Raw genomic sequence first — 12,650 nt, 5'->3', positions numbered from 1 at the left:
TTCCTAAAATTTCATGATTAGAATCACTTTTCACAGGGCTCTGTGACATCTCATCACAGTTCTGCTGAGCACCTTTCTCTTCCATTCCCAACTGCTTTATGTAACTGAGACAGCTCCATGGCTTGGGCTAGAAAAGACCAAGAGAAAAGTCTGTGTTCTATTTCTTTGAGCATAAAGCCTTTCACCATGTGCTGAAAAAATGTAGGTACCACTGGCTCCTGCAGTTCCTCCTCTCCTTGATCTTAAATCAGCTCTTTTCCAGATGCTTTTTCAGAATATTCCATCCTCTGTTGCTTTTATTTCAGTGTGGTTTCTGCTTGTTTCTCGCTCTGGGATGTTCGCTTTTCCTTTTTTCTCAGCAACTTCACATCACCAGAAAATAAACTGCCACTAATCAAATGATTTCTACTTTCCTGACAAAATTCAAGTATTTATTGATGCCATGTTGTAGTTCTTGAATCACTTTTTGAGAGACTGCAGCAAAAGGAACACGTCAGCCCCTCTGAGGAGATGCCATCAGTTGATCATCTGTGATTAAACCCATGCTTAACTCATGTATAGGACACATCTGGGTTAATTTAAGGGAGGAATATATATGAATTTAAATTTAAGAAATTGCTTGAATTGCAATTCAGCAGCTGAATTGCCTCACACAAATAAATTCTATCTTTGCCAATTCCTTTTCCAACTTAAACATCTTTTCTCCTGATGTAAAAAATCCCAAATCTGAAAATACCCAGTTCTTTGAATACCTCTGAAGGAAAAGACTGAACTGCCAACTTATCTTAAAATATCCCCCAAAAAGACACTTTATTATTTACAGTGGTCCACCTGCAGAAAATGAAATGAATTCCTTATGTGGGGTTTCATCAATGATATCTGCATGATAAATCTGTGCTATTTTTATGTCTTTGAGATTTCACCTGATTCTTATTTACAAAGGACAGATGAAATTCCCTGTATCCACTTAAATTTCACTACTGAAACAAACCCCAAAATCAATAACATTTTTGCCAATGGCTGGTGCTTGTGGACTTCCAGTTCAGAAACCACTAGAAAAGGTTTCACCAATGTTAAATGACTTTTATTTTTCAATCACTGTTATACAGAGTAGCAAACAGAGTCAATTAAAATAAGAATACTGTATCTAATGACATTACTTATTTATAAGACTAAAGCTATGTCCTTGTGGGTTTATGGTTATGCAGATCTAAGTTACAGCATTTGAAATCAGTCTTCATCTTAACTGTGGCAAATAAAAAATATTTTTTAAAAGCCTGGAAAATTTTTGTTTGGACAGAAATGGCTTCATTTTGACATATTTATAATACAAAACATAGCTAAAAGATTTGTAGGAACTGTCACAGCAAAATGTTTTGCTTTAAATTGCCAAAATTCTGTTATGGAAATCACTCAGGTTTTATAAAATATTTTATGTGGTTTGCATGAAGAAATCATGAAGTGGAATGGATCCTAGTTTCCCATCAGAGAAATTCTCCAATTAGGATATTGGCAGTTTTTTCTCTCCACATTAGTGCAAGTCCTGTGACCACACTGGTTTTCTGTGTCCCTTCAGTATTTCTGAGCAGGTTCACCAACTCAATAAAAAAGCCTTTTCTGATTTCTTTCTTTAGGTTTTATGGGGCTTTTTTAAGGGGCAGTTCATTCAGCTGTTACTTAAATAGGAAGAATGATTTGAAAATCTCAATATTCCAGCAGTGCCATTCCTGTTTTAGGTGTGTGCTCCAGATTGCAATGCAAGATGTTTTCCATTACCATCTGTATGGCAGATTGTCTTTTGTCAAGTGGGCAGTTTGCCTTATCTCTCTCTGAGTGACCACAATCACACCTCCCTCAGGAGGGGACATCAGCTGATAACAGCTATTGAATGTCACTGCATGGCTGATAAGAACTGCAGCATCCCACTGGGAGATGTGAGCCCAGAGGGAGGAGCCAAGCATTCCTACCTGGATATAATCTGGAGATTCTGGAACACCAGCATGGCTTTTCCACTGGATTCCCCAGAGGAACAGCAGCTGCCTCTCCTTCCACTGGATCTTCAGAGGAAGAATCCATCCTTCTCTACAGGATCCTGCTCCAGCAGAACCACCCCTGACACTGCAGGAGGGCTGAGCCCCAATTCCAATGGCACTGCCACCAACAGCCTGACCCACAGGGTGTCAGGTTGGGTTCTGACTCTGTCAGTGTTGTTCTGGTGTACTGCATTGTTTATTTTATCCTTTTTCTTTCTTCCCTATTAAAGAACTGTTATTCCTACTCCCATAACTTTTGCTGCCTGAGAGTCCCTTAATTTATGATTTATAGCAATTTGGGGGGTGAGGGGTTGATTTTCTCCAATTCAGGGGAGGGCCCTGCCTTCCTTAGCACACACCTGGCTTTCCAAACCAAGACAGTGTGCTTTATTGTAAGGCCTGTGAGCCCTCAGGTACCACTTGACCTGACCAAGAGGTACAAGCACTTTCAGAAGCAATAAAGCTGCATAATTCAATGAACATTTCAATGAACTGAAATGCTCACAGCATTTCTGATACTGAAATTGAGGTTTTTATCTAAATGTGGCACCCTTGTTTTACAAGGAGCATTCTTCTCACACTTCTCAGGTCCATGTGGGTTTTTGGAATGTCATTTTCCTTCATCTCCAGGCTCCAGAGGATGAGCCTGCTGCAGGATAAATGCATAACCCTGGGATCACTCACACACACAAACACAAAAAGGAATTATTTAATGAGGATAGGGCAAAGGGGTGTTAAATAGTCCATGCATATTGCTCATGATCCATTGATATGTTCAGAATGAAAAACACCTGAATTTTGTGTTGCTGTATTGTTCTGTAGATGAAAAAAGATTTCTTAGTTGAAATACATGACCTTTTGTGGAAAAAAACGGTTTGACCTTTCTAAAAAGTTAATTAACAAGGAAGACTCTGTAAATTAGGTCAAAACATCCATTAAGATTCATGAAAATTCCAGCTTACAACACACTGGTCACCACCAGTAGTAGCTCTTGTCACCAGATGTCTGTATTTTAGGTTTTTCCTTGATTTTTCCTCTTCTTTTACTCACAGAACCTGCTCCATTAGAAAAATTAGCTTTCTATCATATTCATGACTCATCAAGGCCTGAAGGAAGAAACCAGAACCATCCACAGTCTTCTCATTTGTGACACAGACTATTAACAACTTCATTAACTTTCTTCAGGCCATGTTTCTGTTCAAGGTCTCTTGTGCATTTTTACAGGAGTTACTGGAAGGATGCATTGTCTTGGGCTTCTGTCAAGAGAAAAAAAAAGGAATTAGAAAGGTCTTTACATTCATTAAGACATGGGAAATAATTCCTGTAAATGTTATTGTAAGTAAAACAAATCTTGGTCATTGCTTTGTGCTCAAAAGATGGAAAATACATTTGATTGCATTTCTTCTCATTAGGAAACAATATATCACAACCATCTGCTTTAACCCTTTTCAAGCACAGAGAACCATTAATGTAGAGCAAACAGAAACTATAAACAAGAGGAAAAGTTTTTAAACCCAAGTTTCTTGTTCTAGACTACCAACACGCAACATTATATAAATCTAATTTATAGAGATTTATATAAATCTGTTGCCTCTATAAATCTCCTAAAGGCAACAGGAGATTGTATAACAAGGCCTGAGAAAGGATCAAAGTTTAGCCCAATAATCAGGACATGGAAAAACAGTACTGGGACTCTGAGGAATCCAGTCATTTTCCCTGTGATGAGCAAGTACTGGACAGCTCTCCATCCCACCTGTGTGTAGAAAGCACAACAAGATGTAATAGTGGAAAAAGCAGAAGGTTTGAGGGCAGTAACTTCCCTGCAGTGAAGCAAATCCATTGGCTGATTTCTTCAAGAGCAGAACTGGACATCCTGACCTGGATGTGCAGCCATGGCAGCACAGAAACCCCTCTGCCCCTCAGACTGACAGTTCTGAAGTCAATCTTAATTTGTGACAGTTAAATTAAGATCTGGATATTAATCCTTCTCCCTATGCTTTTCTTTGGCTGGGAAAAGAAAGGGATTCTAGGGACAGGGAAGTTCCAGAAGACAACTTCTAACTAGTTCTGCAAAGGCATGAGCCAAAAATCCATCCTGCAGTTCTTAATCCGTTCACCCTCTGCCTCGTTCCTCTGCCACCTCCTGTCCCTTCTCTCACACACTCAGCCCAGCTCCTTCCTCCCCTGGTGTCTCCCTCTCCTTGCTCTTCCTCCTGGCCAGGACTCCCAGAACACAAATTCTGTGCACAGACGAACCACACTGAATTACAGCTTGCATCATCACTGTTTACCTCTGACAAGTTTCCTTAATTGAGATCCCCAGCAAGAAAAAAAACTGATCCTGGCGTTGCGTGGGCTCCCCAGGCATGGACAGATTTCCTGTTGTTTTGATGCAGTGTGCAAACATAAGAAAATAGAAGTTGTTTTCCAAGGAGCTAACAACATCAGCAGCACGAGGCATGAAGTGTTTACAAACAACAGATGGGAGACAAACAGCTCCAAGGTGGGGGTCAATGTGGGAAACAGAACTCTCTGCCTAAGAGCTGCTTGTCTGAACAAGGGGTTTGCAGGAAAGAAGAGTTCGGAGGAGAGAGAGAAAATGATTTTTTCTCATATATGTACAATTAAGAAAGTTTGAGGTAAGAGAAATGGAGGCAGCTTTAAAGAAGTCAAGTTAGTTGTTGAAGAAGAGCAGAGAAGATACATTTCACTGAGTCTCAGTCTTTGAGACAGAAATATATTCATTTTATAAATGTGAGAAAAAGGAGTTATGGCATTTGAACTGAATATTCCAAATTTTTTATCACAGTCTCTGAACATATGCAAAACTTCTAAACCCTTCTTTCTCTATCCTCCTTTGAAATACAGACACCCAATGAATCTACTGCAAAGTGTCCTTGCAATTAAAGGTGACAGATGATCTCCACTAACACACAACCCCCTGCTCTGATAACTGGTGGCATCAACTGAAGTTCAAAGGAAAAATTTCAACAAAATTTAAAGCCTGTTCCTATGGTTTTCAGAAGAAACTATTTAAGGAAAAGGCCTTTTAACAACCTGCTATGGTGGGCATTGATCTAAGTCCAACACCAGCAAACAGCAGGTGTACTCTCTGTGTTTCTTCTGAATTTTTAAATCCAGCTTTCTGAAAGCAGCGAAGGTATCAGCCCCATCCTCTCTGGCATTAACAGACAGACCCCCAGTGGGGTTTTTATCCAAACAAACTGCATCTGCTGCTTGCCTGCAAGTCTCTTCAGGGGTCTGAGGCAGGCAAAGCCCTGGATGCTCTGCCTGGCAGCTGCTTTTGAGCCAGAGCAAGGGGTGGCAGAGGCCTCTGTGTCACAGCCCAATTGCAAGTGACTGTGGTGTTTTGGGGTCCCCCATTGTGGGGAGGAAAGATGAATCTGACTCCATGTTCTTAGAAGGCTAATTTATTATTTTATGATATTATATTATATTAAAGAATACTATACTAAACTATACTAAAGAATAGAGAATGGATACTTACAGAAGGCTTAGCAAGATAATAATAAAAACTTGCGACTCTCGCCGGAGTCCCGACACAGCTGGACTGTGATTGGTCATTAAGTCAAAACAATTCACATGTTGGATAAACAACCACATTCCAAGGCAGCAAAACACAGGAGAAGCAAATGAGATAATATTGTTTTCCTTTTTCTCTGAGGCTTCTCAGGAGAGAAATCCTGGCAAAGGGATTTTTCCAGAAAATGTGACAGTGAAAAGTGACTCTCCATGAAATACCCAATTTAAATATCGTGCAGGCTGGGAAGGCTTCACTGTGCTGCTCATGGAACACCCAGCACAGTGGGAAATATTCAGTGCAGGAAATATTTTTGACACATTTACTTGAGCAATACATTGTCAAAAATGACACACCCAAACTGAAATTCAGATACTCAAATGTGTTCAGGGACAGCGAGCGATGTTAGTCAATCCCTGGTTATTTATGTCCACTCAGTCAAGTCCAAAACAAAATGTTTTATTACACAAGGCACTGAAAGACCTTTTGGGAGCTGCTGACAACCTCCCTTCAGCACAGGTAGCCAATTATCTAAATTAAAGCAACAAGTGAGTTTGTCATTAAACATCACTGGGCCTAAAAGAAGCTTCAAGTATTCCAAGCTCCACCTGCAGCTTTCAGTCTGTCTGAATTGCCTGTGAGATAAATCCTTCTCAATTTCTCTCACTTAGATATCATTTAAACGATTATTTCCCTTAAAAGCCCTCACTAGTCTTAGTTTCCCTGTTCTCCAAAATTCTCTTTTTCACTAAAGCACGAATGTTCCTCAAATAGGAAAATGCATTCAGGATCAGGTGGTTTAAAAAGCCCATTTAGACACAGAGGTATTGAGATAATCACAGAAGATGTAAGAACTCCATAAAGTTCTTGAAGGAAGCAATCAAAATGGTTTTCAGCAATGATCTCTCTTGGTGTAGAAGAAAGTTCTACAACAGAAAAGATGAGTAAAAGTTGTGGAGGGTTTGTTTGTGTGTACACAGACACAATGCTGAGACTTCATGCTGGGGAAAGGGGGAAAATTCCTGCTATGGTACTCTCACAAGAGTGAAATGTAGAGATAAAAACACAGTTTGTAATACTTCAAGAAGCAGACTAAGCTATTGTAAGACTGAAAACATGTCAAATATTTAGTCTAACTGAAGAAGATGGTATTGTACAGTACTTAGAAGCAAGGGAAATACAAGAAAACAGAGGAAAAAAAGAGATAAATTATGTGACAGATACTACAGCAAAAGCAAAATGCGCAGGTAAGAGAATTGTGAGGGAAAAAAGTGATAAACTGATGGTTACATTAAAAAAAAGACAAAAAGCTAGAATTAGCATGAAGAAATAATATTGTGATTATATTTATAAACATGCTCAGTTTAATTTTAGACCGAACCTCAATGTAAATCCTTCCTGTATGCTGGAAAAGATAAAAGTTTTAGGCCGTTGTCTTCACTATCAAAGTAACTTTGTCAGAGAACACACACCACATGTAATTTTATGGAGAAAATCTGTATTTGCTGGATTTTAATGGTAGGCAGAAGAAAATTGTTTATACTACACTGTATCATGTCAAGGTCCCTCCTTTCTAATGATGTTATTCAAGAAAAAAAAATGGGGAAAAAAAGATGATTTAGAAAGTCAAGTTCAGATCTGTCTGACATCAGCAAGCTATAGATTAACATTTGAAAACCAGACTGCCGTGTGCTGGAATTTGCTGTGTGATAGATACCCTTGGAGCCAACGATCTGCCTGTAAAGCCACAATTACCAAAGCAGTTCCTTGAGCAGAGAAATTAACCTTTCCTTGACTTCCTTTCCTTGTTATCCCAAGGACCACGCAGCTTTGAGTTCTTCCAAGAGGAATGCACTCAGAGAACCCCAATGTTTATCCTGTGAAGTGTCCCCAGAGCTCACAAGACAACAGGAATTCTCCTGTGCATCCTCCTTCTGGATGGTCCCTCTGTCCTTACAGAGTTCCATCCACGATCCCACTCCTTCCCTGATGGCCTTTTCCATAGCCAAGGACTGATTCACCTACAGGAGGTCAATGGGCACAGGCAGAGGGTTCATCTTGCACAAAACCCACCTAATAATGGGTTCCAGATCCTGACAGGCAGTCCCACAGTTGACACAGAACTAAAAAAAAGGCAAAAAAAAAAAGCATCCATGCATATTTCCCTCAAGCAGAACAGTCCTTTTGTCTGTCTTGCTAGTCCAAGTCCCCAATATCTCCACTGGTTTGGGGATGTTTCTTCTCTTTCTGCAGCTGTTGGCAGTGGGAGATGCCACGGAGTCAAAAGCATCTGTTTGGAGCTGACACCTGCCTCCCCTGGCTGGTGTGAGCTACATTCACCCACTGAGCAGCTCAGCAGCTTACCTCAGTTTTTAGTAAAAAAAGCTTTTTGTGGCATCAGAGTTTTTAGTGGTATCAAATTAAATTTTCTTCTTTTTCTTTGAGATAATGATAAAAATAAGGGCGATTTCCAAAATCGGTTAGTAACTTAAAAAAAAAGAAAGAAATGACAGAGCTTCCTTCAGGACCATGAAAAAAGTAAGTTCATAGAGCTCTTCCAGATCTTCAGATTTCTTCATAGCAAGAGGATTTCTTCATAGCAACAGTCCAGCAATCCATGTCTTCTGTCTCGCACAAAAGCAATCTGGACTAGATAAGTAACCTCATTTATTTCTGAAATTGGCACACTTTAAACAAAAACATACAAAACCAGCCGAATGAGTCCTTGGGTTCAAATTTACAAGACGTGCATTTGAAGCCTTGCTACTGGTGAAGGGGAGAAATGCTATTTTTCATAATCATGCTTATTTATTATTTGTGGTCTTACATGTACACTATAGCTCCTGCTCATTTCAGGCAGATGCCTGGAGGAACATTTCGCTGACATTCAATTAGCAAAGTAATGCAGGGTGATAAAGCAGTAGGTAATTTACCATGTTCTGTCTGGGAACTTTCCTTGTTGCCGTTAATATTCACAATGCATCAGCCAGATCCAAAGGAAGGCACTGCCCCTACCTAAAACAACCAGAAATCCAAAACATTTGGATTATAAAAATATAGGCAAGAAACAGAAGGTCTGTAGGCAACAGTTTCCTAACATCACACACCTCCATTTAACAGGGTGGGAAGGACAATAACAGCACCTACGAAAGGAATTTGGTGACACCTGCAAACCTATTAAAGCACAAACTGAACCCTCAGTTTGCCTTGCACCAAGTATTTGCATCTCATCATGAAGGGGAGGTCAGCCTAGCATGGTCTCTGTTCATCCCTGACACTGTTATAATAATTATATTATTTATATTAATATATTAATGATTATTATATAGGCTATATTATATATTATAATATATAATATATATAACTTATATAATTATATATAATACTATATAATAGATATTATATAATTATATTAATATATGAATATATTAATTAATTATGTTAATTATAATAATTCCAAGTATTTCTGTACACTACTGACTGTGACTACTTCCAGCTACACGGCTGCACCAAGTATGTGCCATGCAGCATCTGGTCACATTTAAATTCATATTTAAAGGATCCTGACTGTATTTTTATTTGGGAAAAGAGAAGAAAAAGACTGGAAACTGCTGCCTCTACTTGAGGCCCATCAGGCACCTGTACCACTAGCATCATTCCCATACAGGCTGAGGCAGGGAAATTGTTTTGGCAAGATCCCTGCAAGCCTAAAACTGTCAAGCAAAGGTATAAAAGCATGGGAGGACTCCTCCCCCTCCCCTCCTTGCTGCCTGTGAGTTTCTCTGTACAAGCCAGGGAAGCAGATGGATGCCACAAGAGGTGCAAAGGATGCCTGGAACGACAGAACGTCAGTGGGATTTGCATGGGAATGGCAAAATCCCCTGGTGACACCCACGCTCCACAAGGATCTTCCTCCACCCCTGGGGTTTGGAGCAGGATGGTGGCAGCACGTTCTGGCCAAGAGAGACAGCAGAAGGTGCTGCCAGTGTAGCGAAAAAGAAAAAATAAGGTTGGTAGGATGAGCAAGGGGGAAATGAAAGTGCAAAGCTCTGCAGAGAGGACCAAACCCTGGTGTTTGGTGCACAGAGTCAGCAAATCATAGAATCAGTTAGGTTGGAAAAGACCTCTGAGATTATCGAGTCCAACCAATGATCCAACATCACCAAGTGCCACGTCCAGTCTTTTCTTAAACATCTCCAGGGATGGTGACTCCATCACATCCCTGGACAGCCCTGACCCAACATCACCGACTGCCATGTCCAGTCTTTCCTTAAACACCTCCAGGGATGAATGACTCCATCACCTCTCTGGATAACCCACCCCAATGTCCAACCACCCTTTCTGTGAAGAAATCCCTCCTAAAGTCCAACCTGAACGTCCCCTGGAGCAGCTTAAGGCTGTGACCTGTCACCCTGTCGCTGGCTCCCTGGGACCCTACACCCTCCTGTCAGGTAGGGCTGCCGAACACCCAAGGAAGAAAGACACACACAGAGTTTCTGCAGTTGAAGAGAACAGGAGAACCGAGGCTCCTGCCATCAGTCCTGACGGTCCATCCACACCCCACCGCTCCTCCTTCCCCCTGCCTGAGGCAGCGCTCGGGCCCATGACGGGGGCGCACCCAGAGAACGCTCCCAGCTCCCCGTCCCAGCCCTGCTGCCACAGCTCCCGGGGCTGTGCCCGGGCTACCCGGCTGTGCCCGGAGAGCCCCCGCTGCCGGCGCTGCCTGCAGAGAATCGCGGCGTGGTTAGGGCTGGAAGGGCACCCCGGAGCCCATCTCGATCCATGGGCAGGGACAGCTCCCACAGCGCCAGCTCGCTCCGAGCCGGTCCAACCCGGCCTTGGGCACTTCCAGGGATGGCGCAACCACAGCTACCCTGGGCATCCTGTGCCAGGGCCTCACCGCCCTAATACAGAGGGATTTCTCCCTATTATCTAATCCAAACGCACTCTCGTTCACTGTGCGCCCATTCCCTTCGTGCTGTCACAACCCGCTCTCGTAAACAGCCTCTCCATCCCTCCCGTGCCTCCCGCCGCCCCTGCGCCTCCCGCTCCGCACCGCCCGCCGCGGGGCCGCGTCCCCCGCTCCCGCAGCGCCCGTGCCCCGCTCTCAGCCCCCCACCTGCCGCAGCCGTGCCCGCTCCGTACTCACGGCCGGCCCCGGAGCCGGGAAAGCGGCGGGTCCATCCCTCCCTCCCTCGTCGGCAGCGCCCGGCGGCGCAGGCGCGCTGCCGCCTCCTCCCCCCGTGGCTGTGGCGGGGCGGCCGCGGCGGCAGCGCCCGGCTCCGCTCAGAGCCGAGCGAGCGCGGCTCGGGCCGGCGGCGGGAGGAGGGAGCGAGGCGAGCGGGGAGGCGGGGACCGGGCGAGGGAGCCGCGCCGCACACCCGGCCCGTCAGTGACCGGCGCTGCTGGGGAGGAGGAGGAGGTGGCGGAGGAGGAGGCGGCGGCGGCGGCGGCGAGAGATTCTCCCACCCCCACCCACCGAGCTGAGGTGAGGCCAGGGCAAAGCATCCTCCTTTCTTCCCCTCATCCCTTCCTCCCTTTCATCCTTCCTCCCGACCTCCTTTCTTTCATCCTTCTTTCCTTATCCTCCTTCCCCCTTATCTCGCCTTCCCCTCATCCTTCCCTGCGCTTCCTGGTCCTCCTTTCCTTTCTTCTCTCCTTAGCCACCTTTCTCTACTCCTCCCCATCCCCCAGGCTCCCTCTCCCCGTGCCCACATTTCGCACCCTCCAGATATAATAATCTTGCCTTCCCCCCACCCCCCCTCCGGTTTTCCTTTTTTTTTTTTTTTTTTAATGCAATTTCAATTCTCGCGCAGTGAAAGACCGGGAGAGGGAAAGAGACAGAGTCGGTCACAGAGATAATCCTCCCCTCCTCCTGTAAAGAATAGATTTGACTTAATGGTCATTTTGTGGTGCGTGTATTATGGGAAGAGAGGGATTATATTTAGGGAAGAAAAGAGAGGGTCAAAGGTGTGTTGTTCCACTTATTCATCTATTTACCCGCCATCACTTCGAGGTGAAACCTGGCTCCGTATTATCTTAAGTCTTTTTTTTTTTTTTTTGATGGGCATTGTTTGAAATTATTCTCCTTTCTTCAGGCGTTGGAGGCTCCTTGCTCCCTTTTATCCATCGCCCTGTGCGTCCCTGCGCTCTGCGGTCGCCGCTGCTCCGATTGTGTGCGGGGAAGGGTCGCGGGCAGCGGGGAGGGGGCTGCGGGCACCTCGTCCATCCCCATCCCCATCCCTTCCCTCCAGGCCTCTCCCGGGCTCTTCCCAAGCCCCCGCTGCACATCCCGAGAGGTGCCAGCTCCCGGCAGAGGAGCCGCTCCGCTGGCGAACAGCGAAAGTTTAAAGCGTGGCTTTGTCTTTGCGAGGAGCCCCGGGGATGCTGGCTGGGAAGCGACGGCAGCCCAAGTGTCTCCTTGTGGGGCTGCTCGGGGTGGGAGAAGTTTTGCTCGGCCACGGTGGTGGTGGTGGGGAGTGCCAGGCTTGCCTGGCTGCCGTGCCCATCTGGGAGGTGGCGTTGGGGATGCTCGGCGGGATATCCGAGTGCCAGGGCTTCGGGAAAGAAACTTTTATACGGATTTACGGCGGGTTTTAGCAGGCACTCCCTTCTCTGGAGGTTGGAGGGGTGAGTGCCCGCCCTGGTGTCTCGCTGGCTGTGTGTGATGCCTGGGTTCTTCTTCTAAGGTTCTTTTTTCTCTGTCACTTGGTGGTTGTGGCTCTCTCCTGTGGAGCGTTGATTTGGTTGCAGGCGGTGCTTCGGACAATTCCAGCCTTTTCAAACTTCTGCTTGCTGAATTTGAAGTTAGTTCATTCTTCACCAGGATAGAAACGTTTCAGCTCCCCTGTTGTTTTAGAAATTGACAGATACCACAGCAGCTGATGCTACAGCACAACTCTGTGAGCCTGGAAATCTAACGTGTATGTTGAACATTACCTTGGCATGTACTCCTGAAAAAGGGTGGATTTGTCAAGACTGCTGTGAGTGCTGGTGTGTTTTGGAGTGCCAGGTGGATGAGGAGCATAAACAGGGGCAGGCTCAAAGGATGCTGCTGATGTGAACACCAGATTTTC

General features: G+C 44.5%; 1 long non-coding RNA gene across 1 annotated transcript; it reads right to left on the bottom strand.

Annotated features, from left to right (window-relative positions):
• Window positions 1–1,007: 1,007 nt before the first annotated feature.
• On the bottom strand, window positions 1,008–10,830 carry LOC135447153 (uncharacterized). The gene is made up of 3 exons (XR_010440010.1): window positions 10,694–10,830; window positions 8,508–8,589; window positions 1,008–3,289 (listed from the first exon to the last, which is right to left on the bottom strand). It is a non-coding gene; the product is annotated as an uncharacterized LOC135447153 (long non-coding RNA).
• Between the last annotated feature and the right edge of the window lie 1,820 nt (window positions 10,831–12,650).

Source organism: Zonotrichia leucophrys, chromosome 4 (genome assembly GCF_028769735.1).
Source record: "Zonotrichia leucophrys gambelii isolate GWCS_2022_RI chromosome 4, RI_Zleu_2.0, whole genome shotgun sequence".
Lineage (NCBI taxonomy): Eukaryota > Metazoa > Chordata > Aves > Passeriformes > Passerellidae > Zonotrichia > Zonotrichia leucophrys.
This window is presented reverse-complemented; position numbering and strand designations above follow the sequence as displayed.